The sequence below is a fragment of the Pinus tabuliformis genome, chromosome 8 (assembly GCF_031772625.1).
Source record: "Pinus tabuliformis cultivar Carrire ecotype Pingquan chromosome 8, CPIR1, whole genome shotgun sequence".
In the NCBI taxonomy this organism is placed as follows: domain Eukaryota; kingdom Viridiplantae; phylum Streptophyta; class Pinopsida; order Pinales; family Pinaceae; genus Pinus; species Pinus tabuliformis.
In genome coordinates, this window is record NC_142294.1 from 1,175,074,219 (window position 1) to 1,175,095,899 (window position 21,681).

The window sequence follows — 21,681 nt, forward strand, 5'->3', positions numbered from 1 at the left end:
AATGTAGAAATTAGGGAAAATTGAAAAAGTGTGGAAAATGAAGGGAAGGTATCTTAGATTAGGGGCTGGAGCAGGTTGTATGATGGAGGAAGGATAGTTAGGGATGTATTACAGGTGCTCTGTACACTATTTTCTAAAACTAATCGAACAAGGACTAGAAAAACCAGAGATCTATCTATTTTGACCTAATCTGACCTAAAAACCAGAAACATGATGAACAGAAGTTTATAGATAGGAAATCATGCAAGATAACTATGAAAAATAAGCAAGAATAGATCTAACCATGCAAGTACAACTGGTAGCAACTCTTCCAACTAAAAATCTAACACTAGCAATTGCATTGAAAGGAAAAAACAGTGTTTTGTGGCAGCAAGTATGCCTTGGTCTCAGCTCATGGTCCCAAGGAGGGAGAGGTGAGATCAAGGATTACTTGATGGCCTTTTTGCACATCTTTTTCTGTTACCAAACTTTCAAATCGACCTGAAGCATGAAAATCTATCTTAATCATCAAAAACAACCTAAGTAACAAAGCAAGATCTTAACCTAAATGAAAGAAATTATTCTATGAATGCAAGGAAAACACATAAAAGTACACAAAGGAGGTACTGGCACTTGGGTTTGGCCCAACCCCAAGAGCTATAGCCTCCTGAGAAAGCTTAGAGCTGGTGCAAAGGGAAATTTATCTCCATTACTCAAAAAATAACCATGTCACAAAACTGTTTACAGCAAGAGCTCGAAAATGAGCTGAAATGCAGAGCTTCACTAAAGTGCAGAAAACAACTGTTCAATAGCTAAACTATCAAGGCTTGAAGCCTTCCTACTTATGCACCACGAGGACTCCCAGCAGCCCTCCTAAATTGTAGGAGCTTGGCTACTCAAAACTGCAGTTAATCAGCCACTTCATAAAATCTGCTCGGCTGCCCCTTGAAATCATCTTTGGTGGGCTGTTGAACTCCGAGCTGATGGTGGAGAACTCGAGGAAGGGGTCATTTAGTGCAGGAGACACCCTTCCTACAAATCCTCAGCCTTGTTCCTTCATATTTGGTTGTCAACTTGCTCATAAATGCTTGACCTTGGTCCAAAAGATGTCCAAAAATCTGCAATAAGCACGTATTAGACTTTGTGGTCAAGGGACTATTCTCATTCATTTAATTAACATAAATATATTCAAAAGCATGCATAAAACTATGAAGAATGGTGGATTAATCGAGAATAATAGGCAAAATGAGCCCAATAAGTTACCCATTTTTGGGGTTCATCAATCATGATAGTTGCATTCCTAGGAATTTCATAATACATCACGTGGTGAACTTGAAAGGAAAATTCCTAAGCAAGATGAACTTAAAATTTATCTGAATTTACCTAATGGAGCATTGTTAGCTAACAAAAAACATTTAAAGGTCTAGGCTAGAGATGTGTTCTGGCATCGTAAAACATAACAGTTGTTGCTAACTTGTCTGTAATACATTCCAAGTGTGATAGCTCAGTCCACGTACATGAGTATATTGTAGCTCATCCATGTACCTTCAGGTATATAGGGTGATGTTACAGTATGTAAAGTATATGGGAATGCTCTCACTATGCGGTTTTGCATTAGACAACGCTAATATGGATTGGGCCTAGTCCACGTACTTTTGGGTATATATGGGAGGACAACACTAGGTTGCTATCCATCCTTAGGTAACTGAGTCAGCCACCTTGGACACTGTGATACACTAAACACAACATTCGGGGAGATTGCCTGTCCGTACTTCTCAGTTTGCCAGGAGGTATTCTGAAGTTCACAGTTGCTTGGTAAACCTTTTGCCTAGATTATCCTTTTTTTGTTATGTTACTTTGATTAAAATAAAATTAATTGACCGTGGATAACATCCTCCACGCTTGCTCCTTAGTTAATCTTAGGTTGAAACATATGGCGACAAATACAGAGTCCACCGATCAAGGAATTCCTTTTGATGGGAATCCTATTCCTTTTCCTCCTTTAAGAAATATTGGTGCTCCTTATGTGGCTACATTTTCCCTTCTGGGATTTACCATTGGCTTGCTAGTATGGTTGTTTTCAACCTCCTTGGTTCAAAATGTCGTGATTTCTCTGCAATCAATTACACCTCCAACTTGACAAAATCAACCTCCAGTTGATCCTAAAGTTGACCCTTTGCCATCTTCCTCGATTTTTTCTTCCTCCCCTTCTTCCTCTTCGCTTGGTGAAAGTATTGGTACTAGTAACCAGGTGGCTAAGAAGAAGAAGAAGCAAATTCAGCAGAGGGACAACCAAGCAGCCATTGATTTGAATGAAAAATCTATTGAGAAATAGTCCATAAAGCCTCATAAAGTTCGATATCCATGAAAACTTTGTGCGGGAGACCATGTTCTTCAAAATTATCCTGATATTCCTCAGATCTTAGAAGAATGGTCTTCTCATTCACATCAACTTGTGTCATCAACTTCTAGAGATCATGCTAGTGACAAACCATCAACTAGTGGTAGTAAAGTTCATGGAAAGAAGGGTAAAGTTAAGTTTCCCTGGAGGTTATGTGAAGGGAATCACCCCATTCACCTTTGTCCCTATCTAGATGAAGCCCAAAAAGTGTTAGATAACCGTCTTGCTTCACCGTAGTGACTTCCATCTGGTTACAAGAAACTATCCGTTAATCCTTCACTAGTTGATGAATTGACTGACCAAAATCAACCATCAGTCAAACCCACTCTCTCTGAAAGTGAATCCTATGAGTCTATACCTGACCCAAATCAATAGGTCGAGGAAACAGTTGACCCGATTTCACCTTCAGTTAATCATACCTTTCCTGAAGAGAGTGAATATGATACCACTCAGGTTGTTTTTGTTTCTTCAGATTCCAATGAGCTTGGGGGAAATCCTCTTGTTCCATTAAGATAGGAGGAAAATCCTCCCATTCTCGTAACTCAAGGGGATAATTCTCCCGTTCTTATGGCACCCCCTCCAAGTAGTCTAGTCACTTCCTTTGATTGGAATCGACTGGCATGATTTCGTCTTCTTTCTTATGTGCCTTTCCAGATCACATTACAGGTTTGTCATATGATTATATTTGGCACTATTATAGATGAAAGTGCATCTATGAGTATCCTTTCCTCAACTACTTGGCAAGCGCTCGATTCGCCACTGCTTGTGCCAGTTACCTAGAATCTATTGGCTTTTAATAAAGGAACCAGTCAACCATTAGGGATCCTTCCTTAGTTGCCTATTACTTTGGGAGGAAAAATCGTTTATTTGAACGTGATGGTAGTCCCAGGCCCTTTAGATTACAATTTACTTCTTGGGCATGACTATGCTTATGACATGGGAGCTATTGTTTCAACACTCTTTCGAGTGATTTGTTTCCTCCAAGAAGGAAAAATTGTCACCGTTGACCAGCGTTCATTTCCCGGTCCAAATATGGCTTCTAGTTAGCCATCTTCCCTAAATGGTATTTTTGTACCAATGGTATAATCCCTGCCATGAGTTAATTATGTGGCAACCTATTCCATTCCTACATCAATTGACGATTAATTCCGTGATGTAGTAAATTATGTACTAAGGGCATTGGAACCAAATCTTGGTTTCCTTGATACAGATCTCTTCCAGAGCATTGTTCTCCCATCATATGAGAACCTGTTGGAAGTCATGACCTCGTATGGGTCGTGATCAGGGAATATGAGGATAGTTCCTTGTCTTGTGTCAACCTCGTTAAAAAATGAAACAAGGAGTATGAGCATAGTTCCTTGTCTTGTGTCAAGCTCATTAAAAAATTAAACACGAAATATGAGGATAGTTCTTTTACTGTGTCAACCTCATTAAAAAATGAAACAGCTCCTACGGGCATAGTTCCTTGTCTTGTGTCAAGCTCGTTAAAAAATGAAACAAGGAATATGAGTAGAGTTCCTTTTCTTGTATCAAGCTCATTAAAAAAATGAAACAAGGTCCTCTGGAGCAAAGTTCCAAGACGAGTCTTTGAGTAGATCTCTTAAAATCCCATTTGAGTCTTTGACTTGACCTTGTAAATGAACCTTCATTCCATCCACCTGATAGCCACGAGTAGTCTACTTAGGTTAATGTAATGAAGCTTGGGGGGCATGCACCTAGTGGTAAAGTTAAGTTTCCCTGTAGGTTATGTGAAGGGAATCACCCCATTCACCTTTGTCCCTATCCAGACGAAGCCAAATAGGTGTTGGATAACCGTCCTACTTCACCGCAGTGACTTCCATCTAATTATAGGAAAATCTCCCTTTCATCATGCTAGGGGCATGTAAACCAATCTCAAGTATAGTTCTTCGTTTCAAGCTTGTCTAAAAATGAAATTGGATCCAAGCATAGTTTTTCATTTCAAGCTTGTGTAAAAATGAAACCAGTTTCAAGCAAAGCTTTTTCTTGTTTCAACCTTGTGTAAAAATGAAACTAGTTCCAAGCATAGTTCCCTATGGTTCAAGCTTGTGTAAAAATGAACCCATCTCCATTTTAACCCTCGCGATTGCCATTTTATTAGCCTTTTCCATCAAATGACCCTTGGTTTTTTCTCTTTCCATCGTCACTATCTGCTTGGTTGATCATATGCTTTCACTTGGTTGTTTTACCCTTTTTGAGAAATAGTTGCAATGAGTGGTCTTATTAGCCAGCCTCTTCAAATAAATCAACATGTTTTGAGAAGTTCAAACATCACCAGAACCAGTTTCTACCCTAGACACCATTCATTCCTCAAACTTGAGTCCTCTTTAAGATCTTTTCAGACTCTCTAAACATGAAAAGATTTCCAAGCGCTTGTCCTTTCCATCTCGTTAGCGGATTGGAAACGATATCTCTCTTGTATTATTTTACACATTTTCGAGCTTGAGAGATCAATTTATGAAAAAGAACTTGTGGAGTTTTCTTTTTTTCCCTTTTCAAACTCTCTAAACATGAAAAGGACCAAGTTATCTTTGTCGTTAAACTCGTTAAGACATCAAATAGCGACAAACTTGTCCATTTAGACAAGACTGAGTTTCACCTTCACTAGACTTGTTAAAGCATCACATAGCGATGGATTCACCCAAAGGGTGGAATTATACAAAAAGCATATGTTATCCTCCTCAACATTGATAAAAATAAAGAGGTACTAGTTAGCAATGACTGGGGAAAATGGGAAAAAAGGGAAAACCACTTTATGGTAGCAGGTCGCTCTTGAACATGACACTTACACTCCATCATCGTGCCTATCTGGGTTGGGTTATTAGCTTGATGGTTATCACACCATTGGTCTATCATACCATCCATAACTTTGTTTTGGGTCAATGCTACCAATTCATTTTTGTGTCGCTGACATGTTCAAGAGAAGTCATTTAGTCAAAATTCATCCTTTGCAACACCATAAACCTTCATTTTCATGACCGCCATTCTTGAATCTTGTGTCATCAGTCAAATTCCATCTCAAAACTCACTACACTCGTTTTGTGTCATTGATTTGGGATACATCAAGGCCCACCTGCGACGAGTTTCTTCTTTCCGACATCAACACATTATCCAATAAGTTGACTTAGAAACACCCTTCCAGTACCTTGAGGCTTGTATGCATCAATGGTAGGTTTCTCGATTTCGGAAATAGGTCAATGACCTTTGACCGAAAGACTTTTTATGGTTTTCGACATCAAATCATCCATTCACACCATGCAGAATGTACTGCAATACCTTGAGGATTATTATCATTATCAGTTATTTCTCTCGCATCTATTAACAGCTTACATCATTGGTTGGTAATTAGATGGTGTCTTCCCATGTTTGACTTCAGATCACATATTCACATGGTTAGACTCATACTTGAGAGAACAATTGAACGAGATAGAAGACCCTGGATCTAGTTTCATCCATCAAGGCTGCGATTTCAGGAGTACTAAATCATATGTACAATGGATTTACATTGATGGTCATTTTGATCATGGTTCTATATTTGTAGACGACTGTTTATGTACATGTAATGAAAGTTTGTAAGCTGAGCATGGGTATGCCTTCCCTCAGTAATTCATGTAAAGTAAAATATCATGATATATGTATTGTAATTGATGCAGGTCACCTTCCACTTTGATACCTCCTCATCACATCGTAAAGCATTTCATTCGACATTGGCATTTTTTTGACTTCATGCTTTAGGGGGAAGTTGTTACAAATCCATTTGGGCACATCAATCCCATCATCCATATCATTGTTTTAGGGCTCATCAAACCCTAATTTCAGTTGCTACATGCCCTAAACAAGTCACCCTTATGGATGCCTCCTTCCCAGACAGTTTCATGACTTAAATACATCCAGAAATAGCCTCTAGAGGGACCAGCGCATGTAAGCTCTTGTAAGGTTGCATTGCAGAGCAAGTGAGTCCATGCCAGGGTGCTCTGCAGAGCACTTAGGCTTCCTTTCACTTGCGTTGGGTGAGATTGAGTGAAATTCACATAAGGTTTGGGGAATATTCTTATCTTTTGGAGCCATCTAGAAGGTTCCCTCACTTATCAACTCCTATTAGCTCGAAAATGGATGAGGAATGAGTTAAGGTGCATCCTATCCTCTCATCCCATCCTCGATGGAACTAATTCTAAGTATGGAAGGCCATTCAATTCCACCATTTATGACAAAACCTCCTTCATCTTCCTATAAATTGACCACTCATCTAAGTGATTAGGGGCTAGATTAGCTTGAATTGTAAGGAGATAATGTTGCTATGAGATTTGGCTTTGAAGCAAGTATTGTAATGCTAAAAGTTTTTCATAATTTTGATGTGATGTGGATGGGATCCAAGATGGAGGAATGGCTTTGAATCAGACACCAATGGTTGTAATTCCTTCTTTTATTCAATAAAGAGCTTGAACCTTTCTCCCATATGTTTGTATTATTTCATAATGCTTATATGTGTGAATTGTATCTGATTCCTTTCACTTATATTCAATAGATTGTGTGCTCTGATCGATTCTTTGTTTTCTATTGTGTTTACAGGTACTTCTCAAGTGCATTAAGTATAGGAAGGAGCGACAAGATCGATATAAGGGAGATGAGAGGAAATCGGAACTACAGGTAGGTCTTCTCATCTTCTCATCTTATTTATTGCTTATAGGAAAAGACTAAAAAACTTTAAACTATTGTTCTAGATACAACTACTTATCTAGGGAATTAGTATTTATCCGTAGACACCAAATTCTCCAAAAAACCATTTACCATACTTCCGTTACAAAGCTTCTAGACCTGGAATCTTTGACTCCATATTTAAAAAACTTTTGAAAAGAGGATCGGCGCGACTGAGACAAGGATCAATAGCACTTATCGACACTAGTCTCAGTGTTAAACTCTACAAATCAGCATGGGGGGTGAACTAGTCATTAGCATTAGTCTTGTAAACTAGGGTAAAAGGAAGATTCTTGGGAAATGATGCAAAAGGGAAATTTTCTTCTTGTGAATAGGGACATAATGGGAGTTTCTTCATGATGGGAAAACACATGAGGGTAATTGTAGAGGTCCTCTGGGATCGTGGAATGGGGAGTACAAGGACAGTCACAAAATGTTGTGTAACAGGAGTTGTTGTAGCAACAACACTAGAGAGAAGCGTTGCATGAAAAAAATTCCAAAGGTTTAGGATTGGGATTGAGTTGAATTTCTTTATTCTTAAGAGGGAGTTTTGAAAACAGGAACAAGAAATGATAAAAATAGAATCCACAAATTCCAGTTTAATTTTTCCTTGAATTAAACTGAGAATTAAAATCGAATTCTATTCTCATAAAAACTTGTAATATTTAACTAGAGTGATTTGACTTAGTTAACTTAAGAATTTCGAGTTGGAATTCTTTCTTAAGTCCAGTTAAATTAGTTCCAAACTATTTGAAGAATTAATATTGAGTTAACAGTCAATTGGCATACTAATTCATTAAATTCTACTACTCCAGTTAATTGAAGATTTCCTCATCAGAAACTCATGCATGTTGATTCTAAGAAATACCCAGTTGAGGCTAGAGTGCAGGGATAATGTACGATCAATTGTATAATTTTCATAGTTGTACAAATGGTGCATGCAATCAAGAACTGAACCTAGAAGGGATTGCACAATTTTGGATGCATTGAACTCCAATAAATATGGATTGATCATCAATAAGAATTGTGTAAGGAAATAGGGACTTGGAGAGCAAGAGAATTGGCTATGTGTTGGCCAAGAGTTTTCTTGTGAGTTGGAGATTGATTATATTAAGTGTTGGGATTGTTCTTGTGAGAACAAGCACTGTTGTATCGTCTTGGATTTTTTATTTAATGCAATACAAATGTGGGGTTTTGAGATGTGGCTTTCCCTAGATACTTATTGAGTTATGTGCCATTGATTTTTCTTCCACTTGTCTATTATTGTTTTCATCGATCTACTGGCTTTCGCTAGTTGATAGTAGAAATAGATTCTTGTCTCTTGTTTTAGTAGACTACATGAGCTTGTGAATCTACAAGAAAATTCTACATTTACAACACTGTGTTCAAGACCAAGTACTAGAATTATGAGTTTGTTGTTGTTCCATTTGGCTTAACTAATGCTCTAGCTACATTCATGTGTTTGATGAATAGTGTGTTGTGTCCATATTTAGATACGTTTTTTATTGTGTTCATTAATGATATATTGGGATATTCTAAAAATGAGGAAGAGCATGTTGAGCCTTTAGCAGCAGTGTTGAGGTTGTTGGGAGAGCATCAGTTGTATGCTAAGCTTAGCAAGTGTAGCTTCTTTGAAACTAAGGTACATAAAATAGGGAATTATTTTGCCACGGAGGGCATTGCAGTAGATTGAGAGAAGATAAGAGATATCATGGAGTGGGTAGCTCCTAAGAATGTGGACGAGGTGAAATATTTCATGGGTTTGGTAGGCTATTATTGAAGGTTCATCAAGAAATTCCTGCAGATCGCTTATCCTATTAGATCATTCCAAATGAAAGGTAAGAAGTTTGAATTGACAGAGGATTGCAAATGCTGGGCTGTGTTATATTCTTTCCACGACTAGCCCCAGTAGTTAAGTTGGGGGTTAGAGGAGGGATGGTCAGCTCTCCATTTATTGCGTCGGGCACAACAGTGGGGTCACAGGGCGGTAGTGCCACTCGATCGGGTTCGGGGTAGCACACCAGGAATATTTTTTTTGGACCCTATATTAGGTGGGTGGATGTACCTATGGTTTTGTAAATGGATTTCGTACATGGTTTTGGACGCGATGGTTTTCGGTCCATGGTATCGAAATTCATAAAAATGATTCATAACTTCTGATTTAACACCATATGGAAAACATCATATATATAAACTGTAATAGAAAATTATTCAAAATCACTCATATTTTCTTACACACCATCGGAATTCACAACTTTAGATGAATGATTGGATGTAGATGAAGATGTTTCATATTCTTCTCTTTCATCAACTAGTGCCCCATCTAAGTCCACATGCATGCCCACCATTTCAGGTTTCAAAATTATTTTGGATCTACGACTGGTTTCAATAGACTCCCATCTCAATATTGTTCCTTCTGGTAACAACCTTTCCAGAATCTCTATCGTCTTGAAGTGAAGAGTTCCTCTCTTTGTTAAATTGAAGTCATAAACAAGTATGTCAGTATCCTCCAATTTTAAGAGGTCTGTGCAATGACGATTTATATTTGTACCCTTTCTTTTTCTCTTTCCACCAATTTTTTTATCAACTACCATCTCTGGCTTATACACACCATTGAATGGGTGTGTATTTGTGGCATACAATGTACTTCAACACCTGTAACATCTTCATTTTCTGTAATGATCGTTATAACCTTAGCAACCCAGAATGGATAGCCATTGGGATCTCCATATGCTAGCACTGTGATCATCCAACCCTCCTTAATATCCTGTATTGAACCTCTGTAAAGGTTTTTCATGGCTTCACATTGTGCACGAGATCTTCTGGAACCAATAAGCATCTCTCTTTCCTCTACCTGTGAAGAATTAATAATACCTTGAGATTGTTGTTGTTCAACAATGTTTTTTTCCTCATGTTCATTTGACACATTTTGTGGCCAAATAAATGGATTTTTGGAAGGTATATCTTCATTTGTTGTTCTTGAAATGATATCACTTTGATTATTGAAAAAATACTCCCACCAAATTGAATCATCAATATCAAAGTCCTCATATGTACATCTAACACATTTTTAATTTCTTCTAGGCAATCAGAATAATTTATATCTCTATTATGTCTGCATGCATTATGAACGTTAGCAACTGATTGTAATAACAATATATTTGATGCAAATATTGGATGATCTAGAATGAACTTCAAGAATTCCAAACCTAATGACGGTGCCCATTCTACTGTATTTGAATACTTCTTGCCCCATATTAGTGTTTTTCCATCAATTTTTTTGATACGAAATTTATGTTGGAAGCTAATGTCATTAATTTGTTCAATGCAATTCTCCTCACCATGTGATCTGAGAATAAACCTTCGCATGTCAAAAGTTTCTTCCAACACATCAAAAGTAGGCTCTGGCATGTATGATTTCTTAATACATTCAATTAATTATATCAAGCTCCCAACTTCCTTCCTCTTCAATGTGACTGAAAAAAAACTGAACATCTGATCAATATGGTCATGAGTGTGCCCAAAAAGAAGGAAACCAACCTTTACTTTCTGAAAATTTCTCAATTCAAGAAGCATGTTTAGATATCCAAAAACAATCTGATTTTTGTTTTCATGGAAAGTGTTGTCCAATTGTAGATACAAAAATTCAAGAAGATTACCAAACCAATGATAAAGCACATCATGAATTATGGTTATTGTCAAATTTGCATCATTATGAATATTTGGAGCTATGAAGTACACCCTTGGCAACATTTTCCCATTGAAGGCCATACAACTGACCAAGTGATACTGAATAAAATTTGTCTCCTCTAAATTTTTGGGTGTGCGAACAAAATGTGGTAAAAGTGTTTTCTTCTGGTCCATACCATCAATTATCAAAACCCAAATATCTATTTGAATTATCATAACACTTCTTTTGATGCTTGTACAAATTTTTCCTTTCACTTGTTTGTTGTTCATGATGTTCCTTAAGATCTTCGACAATGGAATCTACACAACATAAGAGAAAGTCATTAAGAAATGCATTTTCATAGTTGATGACAATACAATTTTAAAAGTTAAAGTTATGAATGCTTACCTCTTTCTGACCCTTCACAGTTATCCCTTTTTTATTTAAGAGAAGCACATGTACTGTAAATCCCCATCCTTGTCTTCTTAGGCATATGGACATTGTTGAATTCTTTCTTCCATACCTTCACAAAATATTGATATGTAATAAATCAACCATGTCCCATAGCACCTTCTACATATTCTTTGAATAAGTTATAGATTTATCATCTACATAAATTATCTAGAATATGTATTGTCTCTCTATTTGGCATACACTCTCCATACTTTGAAATAAATCTTTCATCCATGACATTGCAGTATTTGATAATGGCCCAAACTATCGTTTATGGCGCACTTCTAAATAAAATGTGGTGATCATATTCGAAATTTTCTTAGATTCTTAAGAGATGAAAATTACCCACTTGTTGACAGTGCTGGACCTACCAACATGTCAACGGGATATCCCCAGTAAGAAGTCCCAATTAGACCTCTGACTATTTGGTGTAGGAGTCCCAGCAGTGGGTCATAAGGTAATGCCTTGACCGCGATGTCGCGTAGAGGCAAGTAGGATAACTCTGTCAGCGGCAATGGTGTGGCTGATGGAGTGAGTCAAGGAAGGTGTGTGAGAGGTTCCAACACTTCAAAAGGGGAAGGAGTTGAAGGTGAGTTCTAGGTTGAAAGGGATCAGTCCCAACTCGGCTAGGAACAGACAACACAAAGGACATGCACAGCATCTGGCGGGCCAGTCTGCTCAGATGCGGCAGTCACATCATATGAGGTAAGATAACACATACAACACTCACGAATCATTCCAAGACGAGTTTGATGGTCGTTATAGCAAGTTTCAAGTGAAAGGTCTGTCTGATGTCTGGTAGAGAAATCGACATGGACGATGACAACATTAACAAAATATGCAACACATTAACAGCAAGATTCATATAATTGCATGTGAATCAGTTCATACACAATTAAGTAATTTAAAAAACATATATCATTAAGGAAACTCGAGCAGTCCAACTACAATAAAAAAATATGCATGAAAATGTGCTGGCTCTTATTATATAAAGAAGTGTAAGTTGCAATCATACAATACAACATGTAAACATGCTAGCCCCAATAGTGGATTGTTATAGCCACATCTGCCTGCTCCTCCAAAGAGATGTACTAGCTCCATGTAGTGGAGAAGCCAAGGTGCATTACAATATTGTCCAAGCCTTATTCAAAATAATCTTAGTAGAAGCTTGGCTGACCAAAAACCTATACAATGAGTTATGAGGGACTATTTATAGCAAAGGGTGGGGTGACCCTTGACATTCCTCTTTGTGAAGGTCCAACTACCCTCATGACTCTTCACCTACTCTATGACTGTTACATCCAACTGTTGACGCTTGGCTTACACTTGACATGACTCAACATTACAATGCACATATACTCATGTGAGACAACATGGCTTGAGCAAGCCTTGCAAGACATCACTAACACCCGGTCTACTGTGGCGAGACCAACTCTTTGACATGCTTGTGATGGTGAAGCTAGTGATTTGATGCCAAGCTTGGTCATTTGTGATGGTGTGCATGCACCTCATGGTGACATCTTGTTGAAGCTAATTCTTGCTTTCATTGGAACCGGTGCATTGGTTCAACCCCTTCATATAATTCATCTCGTAACATGCACATGGTCTTCTTGGGTGCGGATAAAATGGTAGCACACTGATGCATAGTGTCAGTGATGATCTTCAAGTGTGTGTTGGTGGTCATGCACATCAACTTGCCTAAGTACCCATTTTTCTCTAGTTGGACTTGCTTCTTGTCTTCACCTTGGTAAGTGTGTTGAATAGGTTGGATTGCATGCGTGTGCACAATGACATGCATGCTGCTAAATCCCTTTCATGTGATCAACCACACTGCTCACCATGTCTGCTTTGTGTTAGCTGCTGGGATGGATCTTTAACTTGTCTAAGCGTAGTTTCATCCATGAGCACAGGTTGCGCCCACTTCTATTCTTGATCCTGCTGCAACTCATTCATCTATCTACCCAGCTTCATGTTCTTCCTGAGTTGTTGCTTCAACACATGCAACTTCTTCTTTGTTACATCTTTTGCCTTCATGTGATCTTCATGTCACCCCATCACTCCATAGCCAGAGTCTCCAAAGTTTCTTTCATCATTAATGGACATGCTTGAGCTTGCAACCTTGTTCCGCCTCCGTGTTGTCAATAACCCTCCTCTTGCATTCATTGGATTTGGTATGCTGTCTTCAACTGTTGTTCATGATGCTTCTCATTGTGATGTTACCACTTGATGTCCTTATATATGAATAGCTTGATGTCTTCATGATTAGGAAAGCTCATAGACACTTGATCGATTTCATCCTGAGGCATGCTATGAACGATGTCCTCGCCTCTGCTCTCCTGGAAACCATTGTACATGTACTATTGAGAGGCAGATGAACACCTGTGATACCTGGAGACATGGTAACACTCATAGCAAGAAATCTGTCAGTCCAAAACCAAAATGAACATGAGAACTGACTTGCAACATACCTGGGTGAATGATCATGAAGGTTGCACAATTTTGTCCGGGAGGTTGGGAGACCGACTACCAAGATTGCTCAAGGCACAATCTGGGCTACTGGGAGACTGGATGACTATTGGAACTACATAATGCATAATCTAGTCTAGCTGCTAACTGACGGGATTTCACAATGCGCAATTCCAACTGGGAAGGACTGCTAGCCCAAGGATAGATTTGCGCAATTTTTTGGCCCAGCAAGAATGCATAAATCTCGAGAGGAGGGCAAGCCTTCCTTTCCTAGATTGTGCAATGCAACTGTTATCACAAAATCACAACTGAAGGGCTGCTGATCAGGCAGACTCTGTGTAACTATTTCAGACCAAGCTTTTAACTAAGGATTAGCCTCCCTAGCCTGAGAGGGCTCTCTCAAGAAAAGGTTATTGATTTTGAATGTTGATAAGAGGGCTAACTCTTGTACAATAAATTTAATGTAAGCATAACTGGTTGGAAACACACCAAAAGATATCTCATTGGGCTATGGAGTCTATAATATCAAGCAAACAAGAAAACACAGTGAACTCATAGAAATCAAGGCTCTTAGCATTACAAGTCAAACATATTCCACCACACATAGCTTGCTGTATACACAGGAAGTCAGAGCATATAAGTATGAATTCTGAGTGATTGCATACAACAAAACCATAAAATAACATAAGGTATAACACATCATCACTTCATTTGACCATGGCAATCCTTCGAGAATCTTGAGAAGAGTATAACTCTGTTTTACTATTACTGTCAAAAAAGATCTTACAGTGGCCCAAAACAACACACTTTTTCTATTAAGTATCCAACCTTTTTTACATCTAAGTTATTCCTATATATAGCCTATCAAAACACTGCTGTACGAGACTCCTCATCAAGCATGAAGGGAGCTCGGGCTTTTGACATAAATGACCTTAACAATAACATAAACGAACTAATTTATTACAAGAGATATGATGCTACGAAAACAGAGGATTCCATCATATTGGCACTTTAAGTCTTCTTCCTTGTATACCCTGATGTGTCCTTTGAGCTTGCCACCTGTAGTACTGCAATAATAACCATATCCAAGCTTAAAACAGATTCAATGTACATACAGCTCCGGATACTTGATGCATAGATGACTTCAACAACCGAAAAGAAAATGAAGCCTATATTCTTGGTTGCTGCCTCCCCTCGGTGTTCATATATTAATGATCCATCTTTAAGCCATTTAAACCTTGGATAGTCCCGTGTGACTGAAGAAAACTCATAACCCAGCCATCCCACAACTGGACAAGTGTATCATTTAACACCTCAGCAGCTCTATCCAAACCCTAAAATTTCGGAGATAAAGTGACTTTTAGGCAAAAGACAAAACTTCGACTTTTTCTTTGAACATTTACACCTGACCTCCTTTTCAAAATTTCTGACTGATCTTCTATAGTCTACATGCTGACATTAAACCATCTCTTTGAATATATGCTGATCTCAGCATTCCAACTCAAGCTTTAAAACTAACCAGTCATCTACAGCAGTTTCGTAGCGCGCTACGAAACTGCTGTAGGTCATCAAAATTAAATATATGAACCTTAAAACAGCAATATTTCAAATCTATGATTCCTTTAGTCTTTCCATACAGGTGTGAAGACACAAAAAAGTCTCAAAAACTTTTAAAAAGACAATGGCCTAACATATATCAAAATTTGAGAAAACACATTCCTCCTTGAATCATTTAGCTGGCTTGTCTAGCTTTTCTTTTAGGCTGATGATTTCCTCCTTCAACTTCTTGTTCTGTGCTCTTAGACTTGCATTCATTTGTTTCATAGTTTTTGCCTGTTTTAGAGCTGGTATTGTCCATACATAGGCGTCAGATACCGAACTAGCTTGACTGATCAAACTTGTTTTACCTTTCATCACAGCTTTCTTATAACTAGTATATCTCACTGCCTTCTCTTTAAAGATATTATGAACCTGAGGTATCTCCTTACTTGCTCCAGTTTGTTTTGTAATGGCAACCACATTTCCACTTTGACTGATAACCACCTTATTGTCCTTATTCTTGTTTTTAACTGCTTGGACTATTCCAGAGAAGATTTCAAGTGCCTCTGTCCTAGGCTTGTCTGAAGGGACTTTCTCTTTTTGAGCCTTTTCTGCTTCCTTTATTTGCCTCCTAGTCATTGGTCTGCGAGGTTTAAAGGCATACTCTTTACCTGGTTCTTCAAACTTTAACCTTTTGGAAGCCTTTGACTTCTTAGAACTCTCAGGTGAAGATTTTGTTAGATCAATATGCATAGGTGCCCCCAATTGATCTGGTTCTATTTCAAGCGGTTCAACTTGGATTGGATGTTCTTGTTCTAATTCAATGGCTTCCAGCAAATCATTTAGATTACCCTTAGAAACAGGACTCTCTTCCACATGAGCAGATTTTCCTTTTTCTTTGTTCAGCTGGCCTCTAGTTCTTGCTCTTGAAACTCTTTCAACTTCACTAGACTTAATTTCATCTTTTCTTTTGTGAGTCTTCTGTTTAGATGATTCTGGTGTTTCCTTAAGCGGCAACTTAGAGGCTTCTTTTTCAGACACTTTGGATGATTTCGAAGTTTTGACTATTGATGCCTCAGGAGTTTCTTTGGCTGCTAACTTAGGAGTCTTCTTTGTTGATGCTTCAGGTGTTTCTTTGACTGTTACAGACCTCTCTGGCTTCTTTGTTTTAGCTTTGGGCTTCTTATGGTCTGTTATTTCTTTCCTAATCTCAGCCAAAGTAGTATCCTCACTCCTATCTTCTCTTTCTCTTACAGGTAATGGAGTGAGGCCCGTTTTACTAGGGAAACCGGCCATGAATACAAACGAATCCCAGTCTTTACCAATTTTATGTAGGCTATTCAACACCAATAATTTAACCAGACCATGATGAAAAAGAGATGTTTCATAAGCTTCCTTTTTCAACTGAATCTTGTCACACATCTTAGAAATACTCCTGAATAAGTAAAAAGGGATGTCTATTGAGCTCTTACCAGTGAAGTGTAGTAGCAGCTTGAAATGATATGAATAGACTTTGTTGTACCGACCTTCACATGTCAAGTACTTCTGGATGCATGTCAATAATGTAGCATAATTCTCCTTAAGATAGCTCCTTGGGACAGCTTTAGTAAGATCTTCGTCTACATATGGTGCCTTTAAGAACTCCTTACACGGACCCATATCAAACTTGAAATTCTTGAACCATTCTTGGCCACCTCTTGGGATTTCTGTAACTGTAGAAATGACTTCAGGGGAAACCGGAAACTCCAGCATGGCCACCTTTGAATTTAATCCCGTGAAGTTCACTGCAAATGCCTTGGTCACTTCTGCATGTCCACCTTTGAGTTTTTCACAGAACTGCCAACAACCAGCAGCTCTGAACGCCTTTGCTACTTCCTCATCACTGAGGGTTACATCTAATCCCTCCGGCTCTGTTCTCACACATCTACCCGAACGGTGCTCCTTTCTCTCCATGTTTCTTTGCACAATTCTACACAAGGAAATGCCGGTGGTTTGCAGCACGATAACACTCCTTGGCTGTAGAACTCAGGCTCGCTTGCAGTAGTCTGATTAGAATAAAGCTCACGCTTTTCATAGAGTAGAAGACATTCATATGTTATGAAAAACACATTATGGAATGACCACTTCCTATAACGTCCTCCAAACTGACACATAACTCAATGAAATCAGACCTGATGGCAAAGTAATGGCTAATCATGACACGTAAATGGTGTGAGGAAACAATCATAACCGGACTCGTGACTCACCACTTCTCGGATTAGACATTTCAGAAAAAAAAAAAAAAAAAACTAGACAACAGCCCGAAACCCCGATTTCGTAGCGCGGGCAGTTCAAATTTAAAGGAATGCGCTACGAAATCGCTGGCAAACGGGCCGCTACGAAAACACGCAAACATTATTTAGCGACAGAACTGACCAATCACACTCGCGCTACGAAACTGCGCAAGTACCTAAGAGATCATACCCGTGCTGCGAAACTGCGCAAGTACTAATGACATGACATGACATAACTAACCATGATGGAAGATGACTAATGCCCTTGCCTTTACACGAATTTCATTCATAACTCTTGAATTTCAAAATTTGAAATTGACATAAGTTAACAAACTTATTTACAAGACCTCAAGACTTTATAAAAACTTATGGATAATTAACATATACATGAACTATAGATTCTAGTGATAACAGCGGCTCCACTAGGGATAGTGTGCCCCTGTGGTACACTAAGAACACGTAGTACCAGTGCTTTATCCATTTATTACACTCACATCTGGCTGACAAGCATTCCTCTCAAACTTTGTGGGCCTTCTCCTCGGGCTAAAATCTGCTAGTTCAGCTTGTCACTTATTGCTAACACAAACACTTCAAAAGCAATGATTATTTACAATGATCATGAACTTCTTGGCGGACTTCTCACTGATAATAATGCTTTAAGAACCTGCCATTGACAGGCCCACCAGCATACTGTGATCCATCAACTTCTTGCAAAATGTAAGTATTGTTTCCATGGAAGGTAGATATCAAATATGGCCCCTTCCATAAATTCTCAAACTTACCATGTTTGCCCTTTTCCTCAATTTTGGCTTCCCATTTCAAAACCTTGTCATTAATTTGAAAGGTCACATCTTTAATCTTCTTGTCAAAAGCCCTTTTGACTCTATTCTGACTTTGTTGATAATCTTCAACCACTTCATTCCTTTTTTCTTGTAATGCAATCAATTGATTAATCCTCCTCTGTATGGCATTGGGCTCTTCTTCAAGTCCTTGAATTAATTTCATAACTAGGACACCAAGAGATGTTGGAAAAATAGCTTCTGCTCCGTACACAAGTTCATAAGGAGATGTTCCAATAGATCTTTTAGTGCAAATGCGATCAGCCCATAATGCATACTTCAGTTTCAAATGCCAAGTTTTCTTGTTTTCCTCCAGCAATTTCTTGATAATCCTCACAAGACTCTTATTTGAACTTTCAGCTAGACCATTGCCTTGTGGATAATAAGCTGTTGAATGACCAAGAGTAATATGATATTGATGGCAAAAGTTTATCATTCTCTTAGACTTAAATGCTTGAGCATTATCTGTGATAAGCTTGAGTGGACATCCAAACCTTGATAAAATATTGTTCTCTAAGAAAGAAATAATGACTGCATCATTAGCTTGTCTAGTTGGTACTGCCTCTATCCACTTTGTGAAATAATCTGTGGCTGTAAGTATCCACCGATGTTGGCCTGATGAAGAGGGATGTATCTCACCTATAAAATCTAGCCCCCACTGCTGAAAAGGCGCCTCTACATAAATAGGAACAAGAGGCATAGGCATGAGCTTTCTTTTACCTTCAAACAACTGACATTCATGACAAGCTGCAACCTTTTTATAAATATCTTTGAACATGGTGGGCCAAAAATACCCAGCTCTCAATATTTTGTTAGCTGTAGCCTTCCAATAATGGTGACCTCCACAGTCTCCTTTGTGAAATTCTTCAATTACTCTATCAGCCTCCTCTTCAATTAAGCAACTTAGTAGAATCCCTCCAGCATCCTTCCAAAACAAACTCTGTTCATAAACAAAATATTTAAGAGATTTCAGTTTGATGAAACGGGCTCTAGACTTGGGAAGATTGTCAGGGGCTCTGTTGTGCTGTAGTACAAATGAGACATCCTTATACCATTCAGATATCAGAAATTTTTCATTGATTTGAACCAATTCTTCCTCTTCTTCAAAAATTTCTGATATTTCTGCATTAAAATTAATATCAGTGCAGTCTAGATTTGAATGAGTTAGCAACTCTGCTAACCCTTGGCCTTTCACCAATTTAGTTGGCCTAATTTCAATATCATATTCCAACAATTTGGCTATCCATTTCCCTCTTTTACCATCCGGGTCTGCTTGTGTGAGAATTTCTTTAATAACAGCACTTGGCACAAATGCAATAATATGAGAATGAAGCACATAGATTCTAAAGTCTTTGATTGCCTTAACCAAAGCATATGCTTGCTTTTCTAAAATGTTATACTTTAATTCAGCATTTGCCAATGTTTTACTAAAGAATGAAATAGGCTGCTCAGTACCTTGATCCCCTTTCTGCAAAAGAACTCCAGCGATTGTATCTTCAGAGGCATAAGTGAATATTAAAAATTCCTTGGAGAAATCAGGACTAATAAGCACCGGTGCTTGAGTGAGTGCTTTTTTAATTTCTTCAAAAGACTTTCTTGCCTCAGCTGTCCACCTAAAGTCTGCTCCCTTCTTTAGCATTTTTGTGATGTGCTTAACCACCTCTGCAAAGTTAGGAATGAACCTCCTAACAAAATTGACTTTACCAAGAAAAGACTGAACTTCTTTCTTACTCCTTGGCAAATCCAGCCTTGAAATAGCACTAACTCTATTTGGATCTATTTTAATGCCTTCTTGAGAAATGATATGCCCAAGCAACTTACCAGAAGTCAAAGCAAAGATACTTTTAGTTGGATTCAAAGAAATGCCGAACCTTCTACACTTCAATAATATCTTTTCTAGATGCTTTAAATGATCTTCCTCTCTCTTTGAAAATACTGTGATATCATCAAGGTATACCACAACTGATTTATCTCTCTCCTCTGCAAAAGCAATGTCCATAGCCCTTTGGAAAGTCGCCCCTGCATTCATGAGGCCAAAGGGCATCTTGGCATACATAAATGTGCCCCATGGTGTAGTAAAGGATGTCTTCTCCTGATCCTCTGGATGAACAAGGATTTGATTGTATCCTGAAAAGCCGTCTAACATTGACATTCTTTGAGAACCTACAATATTCTGCAACATGAGATCCATTTTAGGAAGAGGATAATTGTCCTTGAGTGAAGCCTTGTTCAAATTCCTAAAGTCTATGCAAATCCTTATTTCTCCGTTCTTTTTCCTCACTGGAACCAAGTTGGCTAACCAATTTGAAAATCTGATAGGAACAATAATCTTCGCATCATACAACTTCTTAACCTCCTTCTCAATTAATGGCATCAGCAGAGGATTTATTCTTCTCAATTTTTGCTTAAAAGGTTTCTCATTTGGCTTGATGGGGATTGTATGCTGTATAACTGAGGAATCATATTGTTTGAGATCAGTATAATTCCAAGCAAACACATCAATAAACTTCTTCATCAGATCAATGTACTTAACCTTTAAATCAGCTGATAAAAATTTTGAAATTTTGATCAATTTAGGCGCTACTAAATCACCTAGATTGCAGCTTTCTATCTCTTCTTCATTTGCCTGCAACCTTGGCGCCTTAAAAACATCATTCTGATCAAAAAGTTTCTCAAGTGGAATCAGACCTTTAGGAATGAGGTTATTTTGCAGCTGCAACACCTCAGACTTTTCTTTTGTTTCCACTAACATGTTTTGCTGGTCAATTTGACAATTCTCAAATTCTCCTTTCAATTCTAAGAAACTTTTCACCTGCTGGTCATCTTCAAATACTTGCCAATTTAGGATATTGTCAGGGATCACTGGCCTATGGCGGACTTTGACTGCATAACTGTCAGAATCATGTTTAGGAATGACAAAAAGACTAGCTACTACAGCAAGAGAATCTGCCATGGAATTCTGCTCTCTGGTTATGACATTGAAAGTGTATGATTGAAACTTTTCCAACAATTCTAATACCAAATTCCTATAAGCTCTCATTCTTGCATCTTTTGTTTGATAAACACCTTGAACTTGCTTTATAACTAGCTCAGAGTCCCCATAAACAACAATGTTTTTTGCCTTGAAATCAATCAAATTTTCTAGGCCTAAAACCAAGGACTCATACTCGGCCATGTTATTTGTGCAATCAAAATTGAGCTTATAAGACAAAAACTTACTCTCATCAGCTGGACTCATGATCCAAATTCCAGCGCCAGCTCCTTCTTTCCCTGCTGCTCCATCAAAATACAAAGACCAGCAACCAGAAATGTCTTCTTCATTACTTTGCTGCAACTCTTCACACTGAT